The sequence below is a fragment of the Podarcis liolepis genome (assembly GCF_965112155.1).
Source record: "Podarcis liolepis genome assembly, chromosome: 11".
NCBI classification, from domain to species: Eukaryota; Metazoa; Chordata; class Lepidosauria; order Squamata; family Lacertidae; genus Podarcis; species Podarcis liolepis.
In genome coordinates this window covers 11,973,399-11,985,105 of record NC_139565.1, presented here as the reverse complement: position 1 = coordinate 11,985,105, position 11,707 = coordinate 11,973,399, and positions in this window count along the sequence as shown.

The following is an 11,707-nucleotide window of genomic DNA, read 5'->3' as shown; positions in this document are numbered from 1 at the left end:
CCTCCAACGCGCCTCCCAGGATCGCATCTCGCCCACCCTCTGCTCGCCTGTCTCACCCCCGTCGCTCCCGCTCGACTCTCTTGTTTCCCATCCGCGGCAATTCCAGAAGGCTGTCGGACCCGAGGCGCATGGACTGGGAAGGGAATGCATGTCAGCGGGGCTGGGTGAAAAAAGGAAAAGTTTCTACCTGCGACGCTCTCCCAGCTCAGGCAGCAATCCCATGCACACTTAACCAGAGAATTATAGAACTGTAGGCATCAGAGAGTCATCTAGTCCAGCCCCTGCAATGCAGAAATCTTTCATCCCAAGTGGGGCTTGAACCCACGACCTTCAGATTAAGAGTCTCATGCTCTGCCGACTGAGCAATCCTGGCTGGTTAATTCACTTGTCCAAGTCCCTTTTGGGGTTGGAGCTGGCAAGCACTAACCAGGAGAGGGGATTTCAATTGCTTTTTTTTTTAATGGAAAGAGATAGTTGTTAGCATATAGGCTAGCATATTTAATTTTTAAGAACTTCAGATAATAATAATAATAATAATAATAATAATAATAATAATAATAATAATAATAATTTTATACCCTGGCTGGGTTCCCCCAGCCACTCTGGGCGGCTTCCAACAGAACATTAAAATACAATAACCTATTAAACATTAAAAGCTTCCCTAAACAGGGCTGCCTTCAGATTTCTTCTAAAGGTCTGGTAGTTTTTCTCTTTGACATCCAGTGGGAGGGCGTTCCACAGGACAGGTGCCATTACTGAGAAGGCTCTCTGCCTGGTTCCCTGTAACTTGGCTTCTCGCAGCGAGGGAACCACCAGAAGGCCCTCAGTGCTGGACCTCAGTGTCTGGACAGAATGATGGTGGGGGAGATGCTCCTTTTAAAGTAGCTTTAAGTGTATGCATATCGTGAATTGTGCATATGTTAATCTAGTTTCTCCTAGGGTTGGCAACATAACTATTTTGAGCAGGTTCTATTGGCAACGCAGTGTTCTACCACATCCTGCTGGGGCTACAAATGCCAGAGGATGTTGTGGTTTCTTCTATGTCCATTCTTGGAAAGATGGAGTCTATTATTATTAGAGACTATTGGTTATTGTTAATCCTTAAGTAGACATACACTTTGGATCAAGTCAATAGCCCATCTACCTGTAGTTAAACATCCAGGATCAACTCCCACCCGGAAACCAATGTCCCCACTGCGGAAGGACGTGTGGATCCGGAATTAGCCTCCACTGTCACGGACTCACTGTTAGGACTGTGTTTATGGAAGACCATCTTACCTGGCTATGAGTGATCTCTAAAAAAGAAGATTCAAAAACATTGCTGCCTCCATCTGTGGATGCAGATCTTAGCCATTGCGGTTAGTAGCTTTCAGTAGCCTTTTCCTCCAGGAATTTGTCAAATTCATAGTTTGTGGAAGACAGTAGATAGTTGCACGAAGAAGATGTGAACAGGTAAAATAGCCAAGGCAAGACGCATGGCAGGGCAAAGAATCTTGGGCTTCATCCACACTTTCGCTTGAGCTGCATTTTGATCACATTCTGTACCAGCAAATTCCCCCAGGCCCAAGGGCTTTCTATTTTGCTCCCTGGCTGTGCCTTGCAAAAGTCCAATCTTGCGCCCTTGAACTGAAGTGCAGCAAAGCAAAATCCCTTGCATCTGATAGGATCTGATTCGACAGGTAGTGTCAGGTTTTTGCAAGGCAAAAGAGAAGCTCTCTCAGAGAAGCTCTCGGACAGCGGGTGGGGAATGGTAACTGGTACGCAGGATGATCAAAATATGGGTCAAACAAATGTGCCCGTAATTTCACAGATATGCTCCTCTGAACTACCCAGGAATGAGACCAGGAACAGGTCACAGGGGCTAACTTGATAAAGGCATGGACCATTAGGAACAACAACTTATTGATACCCCCATCTGGCTGGGTTTCCCCAGCCACCCTGGGTGGCTCCCATCATCATCATCAAGTGACAAAACATCAAACATTAAAAAACTTCCCTAAACAGGGCTTCCTTCAGATGTCTTCTAAAAATCAGATATTTGTTTATCTCCTTGACATATGATGGGAGGGCGTTCCACAGGACTGGTGCCACTACCAAGAAGGCCCTCTGCCTGGTTCCCCATAACCTCGCTTCTCATGGTGAGGGAACTGCCAGAAGGCCCTCGGAGCTGGACTTCTGTTCTAGGCTGAACAATGGGGGTGGAGACGCTCCTTCAGATATACTGGGCCGAGGTCGTTTAGGGCTTTAAAGGTCAGCACCAACACTTTGAATTGTGCTCAGAAATGTACTGGGAGCCAATGTACGTCTTTCAGGACTGGTGTTATATCGTCCCAGTGGCAGCCGCATTCTGAATTAGTTTCTTGTTTCTAACTAGACCACTTTGGCGAGACAGTCTGCGGGCAGGTAGGGTCTCAGCCTGTGTACCAGGTGGAGCTGGTAAACAGCTGTCCTGGACACAGAATTGACCTGCACCTTCATGGACAGCTGTGAGTCCAAAATGATTCCCAGGCTGCGCACCTGGTCCTTCAGGGGCACAGAAAAGGAATTGAAAATAAAACTGCTGGTATCATAACGTCACTATGAAATTCTATGGTGCCACCACACCTGGAGTACTGTGTAGAGATCTGCTCGCCCGTCCCCAAAAAGGATATTGTAGAGCTGAGAAAGGTTCGAAAAGGGAGCAATCGGAAAGATCAAGGTTTGGAGCATCTCTTCTATGAGGAAAAGTAGCCACAATCGGAGGCTTTTTAGTTTAGAGGAAAGTAAATTAAAAGGAGACCGGCTAGGGATGTGTAAAATTATGCATGGTGGAATTGCTTCTTCACACAGCAGACAGTGTGACATGATGAAATCTGCTCCCACAGGAGACAGTGATGTCCACCAACTTGGCTGGATTTAAAAGAAGATTAGACAAATTCAGGGAAGAAGGTTGCAAGTAGCCTTCTTGAGTACCAGTTTCTGGGACGGCACAACCCAGGAAAGTGCTATTGTGCTCCTGTTCTGCTTTTGGCCTTCCCATGGGTATTTGGCTGACCATGGTGAGATCCTGATGCTGGACATTTGGCCTGAAGAAGCAGGAATCTTCTGATGCTCATAAACAGCATTGAACTTGAGTAAAGTATTAGGATTGTGTGGCACCTCTGTCTAATGGAAAAGCAACATTGGCTTAATATGTCACAGAAACATGCAAACTGGCCTCATAGCAGGTCTGGCAATTTGTTCATATACTGTAGCTCAGTATTGCCTATCTTGACTGCTAGATAATAGAGTCTCAGGCCCAGAGGGTCTCTCCCAGCCCCTGATACCTTCTTCCTTTTTAAACTGAAAGTGCCAGAAATTGAACCTGGAACTTCCCCTTCCAACTTCTCCTCTCATTATTCCCGCATCCTCATTTTGTAGAGTCCAAGCCAGGCTTCCTCAACCTCGTCCCTCCAGATGTTTTGAGTCTACAATTCTCATCATCCCTGACCACTGGTCCTGCTAGCTAGGGATCATGGGAGTTGTAGGCCAAAAACATCTGGAGGCTGAGGTTGAAGAAGCCTGGTCCAATCCAACCCCCTGCAATGCAGAATATGCATTGATCCTGCAACCCGGGCATTATCAGCACCATGCTTCTTCCCCTCTTCCATTCCTCCCACCTCTTGCCTTTTGGGTCCCTGTAAACCTTTGCCTCAAATTGGTCCAGCTGCTGCTGTTAAAACGGTGTGAATCTGGTTTGATTCAGCCAGCGTTGATCATCTTTATATTGTTTTGAGCTGGTGGTTAAAAAGCATGGACCACATCTCCTCTGACCATCAGCTATGCTGAATGGGGCTAATGGAAGCTGGAGTTCAGTCGCATCTGAAGGGCCGCGGTTTAGTCATCCCTGAACTAAAGGAACCCATTTAAATGTTTTTGGTTTTTTAAAAATCAGAAATAGCTACAATAGATTTTTCAAAACACACACACACACACACACACACACACACACACACACACACACCAGAACAAAAAGTTTGTCCAATTCTTGGCACTTTTCTGCTGCCTCCATTGAGTTTAGCATTGCTCCTTGCATTTACTGAAATATCTCAAGGGCCCAATAGGGGCAGCACAAACACCATGTGCGAAGCTGCTATTTTAGCCTGTTGTTGTTGTTGAAACAGTAGCCTCAGAGCAAAGCCAATGTACTGCTAGTCTCTGACCTTTACTCTACAGTAGACCCTTGCCAGAGGCCAAGCTGACCGTGTTAGGGACGCTGAATTCTGGGAAGGCTGCGCAGATTTCGGGCACACTGACAGCATGACTGAAAAGATGCACAGTGAGACCAGTTCCAGCAGAATGCATCACTGCATTAGCAGCTGCAAAGTGTGTGAATTTGTCTAAAGGGCTCCTTTGGGGGGAGTGTTACTGCGTGGACACGCTGGGCGCCATTGTACGGCACAAATGATGTTTCAACCCATTAATCACGCCCATTCATTTTCCTGCTAAGTCACCACTTTGGGATCTCCCATCTCAAATAAAATGCTCTTTTTCCCATCACCTTTCAAAAAGAAATTTTGTTCTGATTGTCTCCTCGTCTCCACAGGAAGTAACAGAAGAGGGGTGAAACTGCAAGACGTAATGGTATTCGTGAGTACAGAGCACCTTTCTACGCACGTAATGTAAAGAAGCATAGAGGCGAGCAGGAAACTGTGGTCCTGACCATCTCCACTATGGTTGCTATACAAGTTCAACCAGCATGCATAGAGGAGGAACTGTGCTAGCTAGCTAGCTGTTTGTTTGTTTGTTTGTTTGTTTGGCTGAGCAATTTATATACTGCTTAACTACAATATTCTGTAAGCGGCTTTCGAGATACAGTGCCCAATAGTAAAAACCAGTTAAATCTCTAAAATCGCTTCAGTTTAATTGCATTGGACTTGACTAGATGGTCAAGCAGCTAATTCCCACAGAACTGCAAGGTCCCTTCCTTCTGCAAGGCTATTCCTTAGTATATCCTTCCACATATATTTGCCATTTTGTAATGCCCTCTCCAGAAGCCCATCCAAGCAGCAGATTAATGGGAAGCTTTTTCTTTAGGGTGTTTCGGAATACCGCATGGCTCCATCTAGCAGCATGGTGTTATATTAAGTAACCTGGCTAATTGTAGGGTCCCAGAGAAATTCTGTTAGTTCAGATAAGAGCCTTGGGGGCTCACAAAAACCCACCTCAAAAGAGGGAAGTGTCTCAAGCCCCAAAATTATTCTCCACCAGGCTACTTAACATGATTGCAACTTTGATGAAAGCAGGGTTCAGAGCCTTGGGCAAATAAATCTAGGGTTGTGCACAGGGTGTTTTTTTCAGCTGGAACTCACTGGAAATCAGTTCTGGGACCTCTCAGCCATTGCTATTATAAGAGAGCAAGGGAGAAGTTCATGGTGAGTGCAGGCACCTCTTTCTCTAGAAAAATAGCACTGGTTGTGCACCAGATTTAGAAGAAGAAGAAGAAGAAGAAGAAGAAGAAGAAGAAGAAGAAGAAGAAGAAGAAGAGGAGGAGGAGGAGGAGGAGTAGTAGTAGTAGTAGTTTGGATTTGATATCCCGCTTTATCATTACCTGAAGGAGTCTCAAAGCGGCTAACATTCTCCTTTCCCTTCCCCCCCCCCACAACAAACACTCTGTGAGGTGAGTGGGGCTGAGAGACTTCAGAGAAGTGTGACTGGCCCAAGGTCACCCAGCAGCTACATGTGGAGGAGCGGAGATGCGAACCTGGTTCACCAGATTATGAGTCTACCACTCTTAACCACTACACCATACTGACTCTGAACAGAATTGAGCTGATTCAGGTGGAATCAGGCTTCAGTTGAGTTGGATTGAGACAGCCCAGGCTCACTGTTGGGTGCGGTGGGGTGGTGGGTGGGGGAGAAGGAGAGGCAGTTTGCAAAAGGAATTTCAAATAGCCGCACACTGTGCTTTGGCTGCACACACCTGTTCCCAGCAGGAAATCCCAGATTAGGCCCCAAATCGGATCAGGGAAGGGGGAGTCCTAAACTTCTTTCAAAGTTACCACCGAGACCATATAACACCAGTCTTGAAAGACCTACATTGGCTCCCAGTACGTTTCCGAGCACAATTCAAAGTGTTGATGCTGACCTTTAAAGCCCTAAACGGCCTCAGTCCAGTATACCTGAAGGAGCGTCTCCACCCCCATTGTTCTACCTGGACACTGAGGTCCAGCGCCGAGGTCCTTCTGGAGGTTCCCTCGCTGCGAGAAGCCAAGTTAAAGGGAACCAGGCAGAGGGCCTTCTCGGTAGTGGCACCCGCCCTGTGGAACGCCCTCCCATCAGATGTCAAAGAGAAAAATAACTACCAAACTTTTAGAAGACATCTAAAGGCAGCCCTGTTTAGGGAAGCTTTTAATGTTTAATAGGTTATTGTATTTTAATATTCTGTTGGAAGCCACCCAGGGTGGCTGGGGAAACCCAGCCAGATGGGCGGGGTATAAATAATTTTATTATTATTATTATTATTATTATTATTATTATTATTATTACTGAACACATACACAAATCCTCTTCAGCCTTGGTTTTGTAAGTTCACTATTTGTTCTGATCATACCACCACATCCATCGACCACTTACATTTTGAGCTTCTTTGGTGTGTATCAAAGGGCAGAGCCTGACTGAAATCTAAGGTCACAGGTATGAATCCAATGGGGAAATGTTCCCTTGTGACATCTCTGTGTATTTGGTGCCTGTGTCATTCCTTTTAAAAGCCTCCTAAAAGCTCTTCAGGACCATTTTGATGGGAAGGGAGATACAAAAGCCAATCGATCAGGGAGTGAGTGAGTACAAAATGTTACATTGGAAGCGGACGATTGTTGGAAATGGGACTTGTTGAGGAAGTATAGTCAAAGGATAGAGGAAATAAAATCAAATGACAAGTATCTGGATGGGATAGGAAAATGCAATGGAGACAACAGGAATAAGAATAGAGAATTGGCACTGGAATCGAGAGAGCTGGGATACAGTTGGAACATTGCCTGTCCTAAATGAAGTGGTTTGTGGTACGCATTTTCCAGCTCCTTGAATTAAGTTACCATTGTGGGTTCCAGAAAGCAGCACACACTGAGGTTTCTCCAAGGCCCAATTTGCTAGTGCTTAACTTTGCCTTTTATCTTAAATCAGTTGTCTGCCTAGTTCGGTTTTGATAGTTTGGTTTAAGAATAAAAGGATGCCTAGATCCAGGTTTGGAGGAAGTACTCTTGAGAACCCCAGCAGAGATTTTTAAATCAGAAAACATGCAGCAAAGCAAAGCCTGGAAATATAGACCGCTAGACCTTTAAAATATCCCCTTCTGTGTTTCTTCCAAAGTTACCCACTTCTGTTAGCCTAGAAAGAGACCACAGGTTTAGTAAGTTTTAAATGGCTTATTCAACCATCTCTTCAAAGGTCAGCTTCACGTGCTTTTCTATACAGCAGCAAGAAAAGACAGGCAGATAATTTAGTTTCAAAAATTGCAAATGTTTCCAGAACGTGTGCAGAGGAAGGCAACCAAATGATCAAGGGTCTGGAAACTAAGCCTTAGGAGGAACACTCGAAGGAGCTGAGTGTGTTTAGCCTGGAAAAGAGGAGACTGAGAGGAGATATGATTGTTGTTTAGTCATTTAGTCGTGTCTAACTCTTTGTGACCCCCTGGACCAGAGCACGCCAGGCACTTCTGTCTTCCACTGCCTACCGCAGTTTGGTCAAACTCTTGCTGGTAGTTTAGAGAACACTGTCCAACCATCTCGTCCTCTGTCATCCCCTTCTCCTTGTGCCCTCCATCTTTCCCAGCATCAGGGTCTTTTCCAGGGAGTCTTCTCTTCTCATGAGGTGGCCAAAGTATTGGAGCCTCAGCTTCAGGATCTGTCCTTCCAGTGAGCACTCAGGGCTGATTTCCTTCAGAATGGATAGGTTTGCTCTTCTTGCAGTCCATGGGACTCTCAAGAGTCTCCTCCAGCACCATAATTCAAAAGCATCAATTCTTCGGCGATCAGCCTTCGATATGATATGATTTGATAGCCATCTTCAAATATCTTTTTTGGGGGAATATTTTTATTAGGAATTTCAACATAACAGTTCATCAAAAACACATCTTCCTCATTTTCTCTCCCCATTTCCCCTCCCCCCTCCCCAAGAAAGAAAAACCCACCCTCTCGCGCGCGCCCCCGGACTTCCCTCAGCTCCTCTCTCTAGTTTTTCAGCACATGTTATTCTCTGCATGTTATAAAATTGTAAAGATCCTTTATTTATCTATATGTTACCAATAAAAAGTTTGTGAGTGTTTATTCAAACCTGCCAAGGAGTCCAATTCATTTTGTTGTTTCTTTAAGTACTTTGTAAAAGGTTCCCATTCTTCTTTAAAGTCACAGTTGTCCTTATCACCTAGTTTATGTGTCAACTTCGCCAATTCCACATAGTCCATCAGTTTCTCTTGCCACAGTTCTTTGGTTGGGATTTCTTCATTCTTCCATCCTTGTGCTATTAAGACTCTTGCCGCCGTTGTCACATACATAAAGATGTTTTTCAATTTCCTTGGCAGGTCTTTCCCTACAATCCCTAACAAAAATGCTTCAGGCTTTTTTGCAAATGTTAATTGGAGCCCCATCTTCAAATATCTTAAGGGCTATCAAAGGGAAGAGGGGGTTGCTTGTTTTCTCCTGATCTGGATGGTAGGACTTGAACCAATGGTTTAAAGTTACAAGAAAGGAGATTCCAACTACCGTAAGCCTTCAGAAAACTTTCTGACAGTAAGAGCTGTTTGGAGCACCCATCATCTCACGTTTGTAGTGTTGTGCCCATAGCACCACCGTGCTCCAACTCACTTCCAGCTATACAGTATTTTGGATAGGATATTGACTGTGGAAAGGCATTCTGCCTCTATTTCAGTGATCCTTGACAGTGACTTACCAATCCTACCATTCCTGGTGATGGAACATTGGTCTGATTCTTATTAGTTTGTGACTCCATGCACATATTACATGTCTTCTGTTTATGAATTTTGATACAGTATAGTGTTATAAAAATATTGTCAGTATATGATTAGCTGACATATTGTTTGTGTTTGTTCAGAGTAATAGCTGTTCGGCAGTGGAACTGACTCCCACAAGAGGTGGTGGTTCTCCTTCCTTTTTAAGCAGATGTTGGATGGCCATCTATCATAGATGCTTTAGTTGACATCCTTGCATTGCAGGGGGTTGGGCTAGATGGCCCTTGGGTCCATTCCAACTCTAAGACTCTGTGATTCTAAATTATTTGTATAGAAATACAAACATCCTTCCTGGTCGGGTGGGAAGAAAAAGAGTACAAAGAGTTTAGTAACCCTTCCTCCCAAGGTGTGACCTAGCTAAGCCTAGCAGGACAGCTTACTCTATGGTCTTAACCCCTGCATGCATTAATTAGAGTCAAGCATGCTGCGGTTTATTTTTATGTCAGCAGATTGTAGACCTTGGAATTTATAAGAAACGTTTCTCCGTATCAGAGCAGCCAGGCCAATGGCAGTTACTTTAACTTGCAACTCTCAGTGAACTCATTGAGTACAACATCTGCACTAATACATTATCTTCAATAATGTATTGCATGTGCTCCCATAGTTTCAGCATTCTACCCCTTCATTTCCATAACACCACCACCACCACCACCACCACAATAATAATTTTATTATTCATATGCCGCCCATCTGACTGGGTTGCCCCAGTCATTCTGGGCAGCTCCCAACAAAATATTAAAAACACTGATGCGTCCCCATCAGTGAGGAGGCTCCACTTTTAGGGGAGGTGTCAGGAGTCTAGGTTCCTCGCTAAATAACACAGTAAGTGTAGGTAATTAAAAAGGAGGATTTACTGCAAAAACAAACAGATAGCTCCAGACGGCTCTAACAAAGCCTCCGGCATCATTACTCAAGATGACCCTTCTGAAGATTTCTTCCAGCGATGACAGCAGATATCGAACTTACGACCCTTACATCTCTTGTTTTCCTTCCTATCTAACAGCCCTCCTATTCACCGACTCTACAGACTTAGTGAATCAGCTCCCGCCTCTTCCTTTTCTGAGAGGCTGTCTCTGAGACTGTTCATGCCTTTTTGTGCTTCCTGTGAGCTTTGACTGTGTTCCCGTCTGCTCTCAGCCAGTCCGTCAAGATCATGAAGAGCCGAAGTCTGCAGCTGCCGGCTCTCCTCTGCCTGACTAACATCTAAGCCTCTCTGGTCCTGGCTGCTTTCTGCAGTTGGCTGCAAACCTTCGCTGGGAGCTGGCTCATTCCTGACAGGAGGCAACTGAGAGCAAGCCTAGTGCTGAGCTGACCCCAACTGTGCCTCCATTTCCAGGGACATGGAGATGCCAGAGTCCAGTATAAGCATGCCTCACAGGACCATCCCACTCAAAGGAGGGCATGTCTGCTTACCCAGTCTTAGGACACCAGCTGCTTGCCATGCAAGGAACTGTTTCCGCCCCACTCTTCAAAAGGAAGCTGCAGAGACATGCCACTTGTTGGCTCAACCTCTTAGCTCATGCTTAGCCATGCATTTAACTTCTCATGTATTTGCTGATTCCTTCAACCCGCAGCTTGCCTGATGTACTGATCTGATCTAATAATGCAAGCCTTTAGCAGAACTGGATTAAATTAAGGGCTGTAATTCAATATAGTGCTAAGGTGAACATTCCATCAGCACAAGGATTTGTTTCTTGCACAATGTAATGTTCTACCTCTCTCCTTTCCCTTTGTACCCCCTATATCTGTTCTGGGGGTTCACCGAACCCTTTGGGGCAGATTTGGTGGGGGGGCACCCATGGTGGGAGGAGAGGGTGGGAAAATCCTCTTGTTCCAGCACTAATCCTTGTGGTAGTGAGAAAATTTAGTAGAATGTCACCTTAAGTCCCTATATGTATTTTGGTGCAATTAAAAGGTAAAGGGTAAAGGGATCCCTGACCATTAGGTCCAGTCGTGGCTGACTCTGGGGTTGAGGCGCTCATCTCGCTTTATTAGCCAAGGGAGCCGGTGTACAGCTCCCGGGTCATGTGGCCAGCATGACTAAGCCGCTTCTGGCGAACCAGAGCAGTGTGCGGAAATGCCGTTTACCTTCCCGCCGGAGTGGTACCTATTTATCTACTTGCACTTTGACATGATTTTGAACTGCTAGGTTGGCAGGAGCAGGGACCGAGCAACGGGAGCTCACCGTCCTAGGCTCTGTGGTTTAACCCACAGCACCACCCACGTCCCTTTGGTGCAATTACAAACCTCTGATTCAGAGTTTGTTTCTTGTAGCTCCACCAAGAAGTAACTGTTTTTCTTCTTCAAGGAAACATACCTTTTGTCCTAATTAAACTTTACGGGAGACGCAGAGATCTAAACAGAGACTATTATTTGTGGCGCTGCATCTCTTTACATGCATTTATTTTTGATTCAGATTTGTCAAGGCCAATGGCTAGTACAATAAAGTTATTTGGTTTGGTTTGGTCCTAATTAGAATCTGGAAGCAATTCACCGAAACCAAGCAAAAATCCCCCCTCCCGGAAGAAACTGCAACCCATCTTTATTTAGGGAAAGGATGGCAACGACCCTCAGGGAAAATGCTATTTATCACATAGTCAATCACTGCAAAAATGTAATATGCTCACAAGACCTTAGCCAGAGAGTCTTAAATTCCTTTATGAGCAATATAAATAAAGTAAGCTTATTTCATGAACGTTTAGTCAAACTTTTGAACCTGCCATA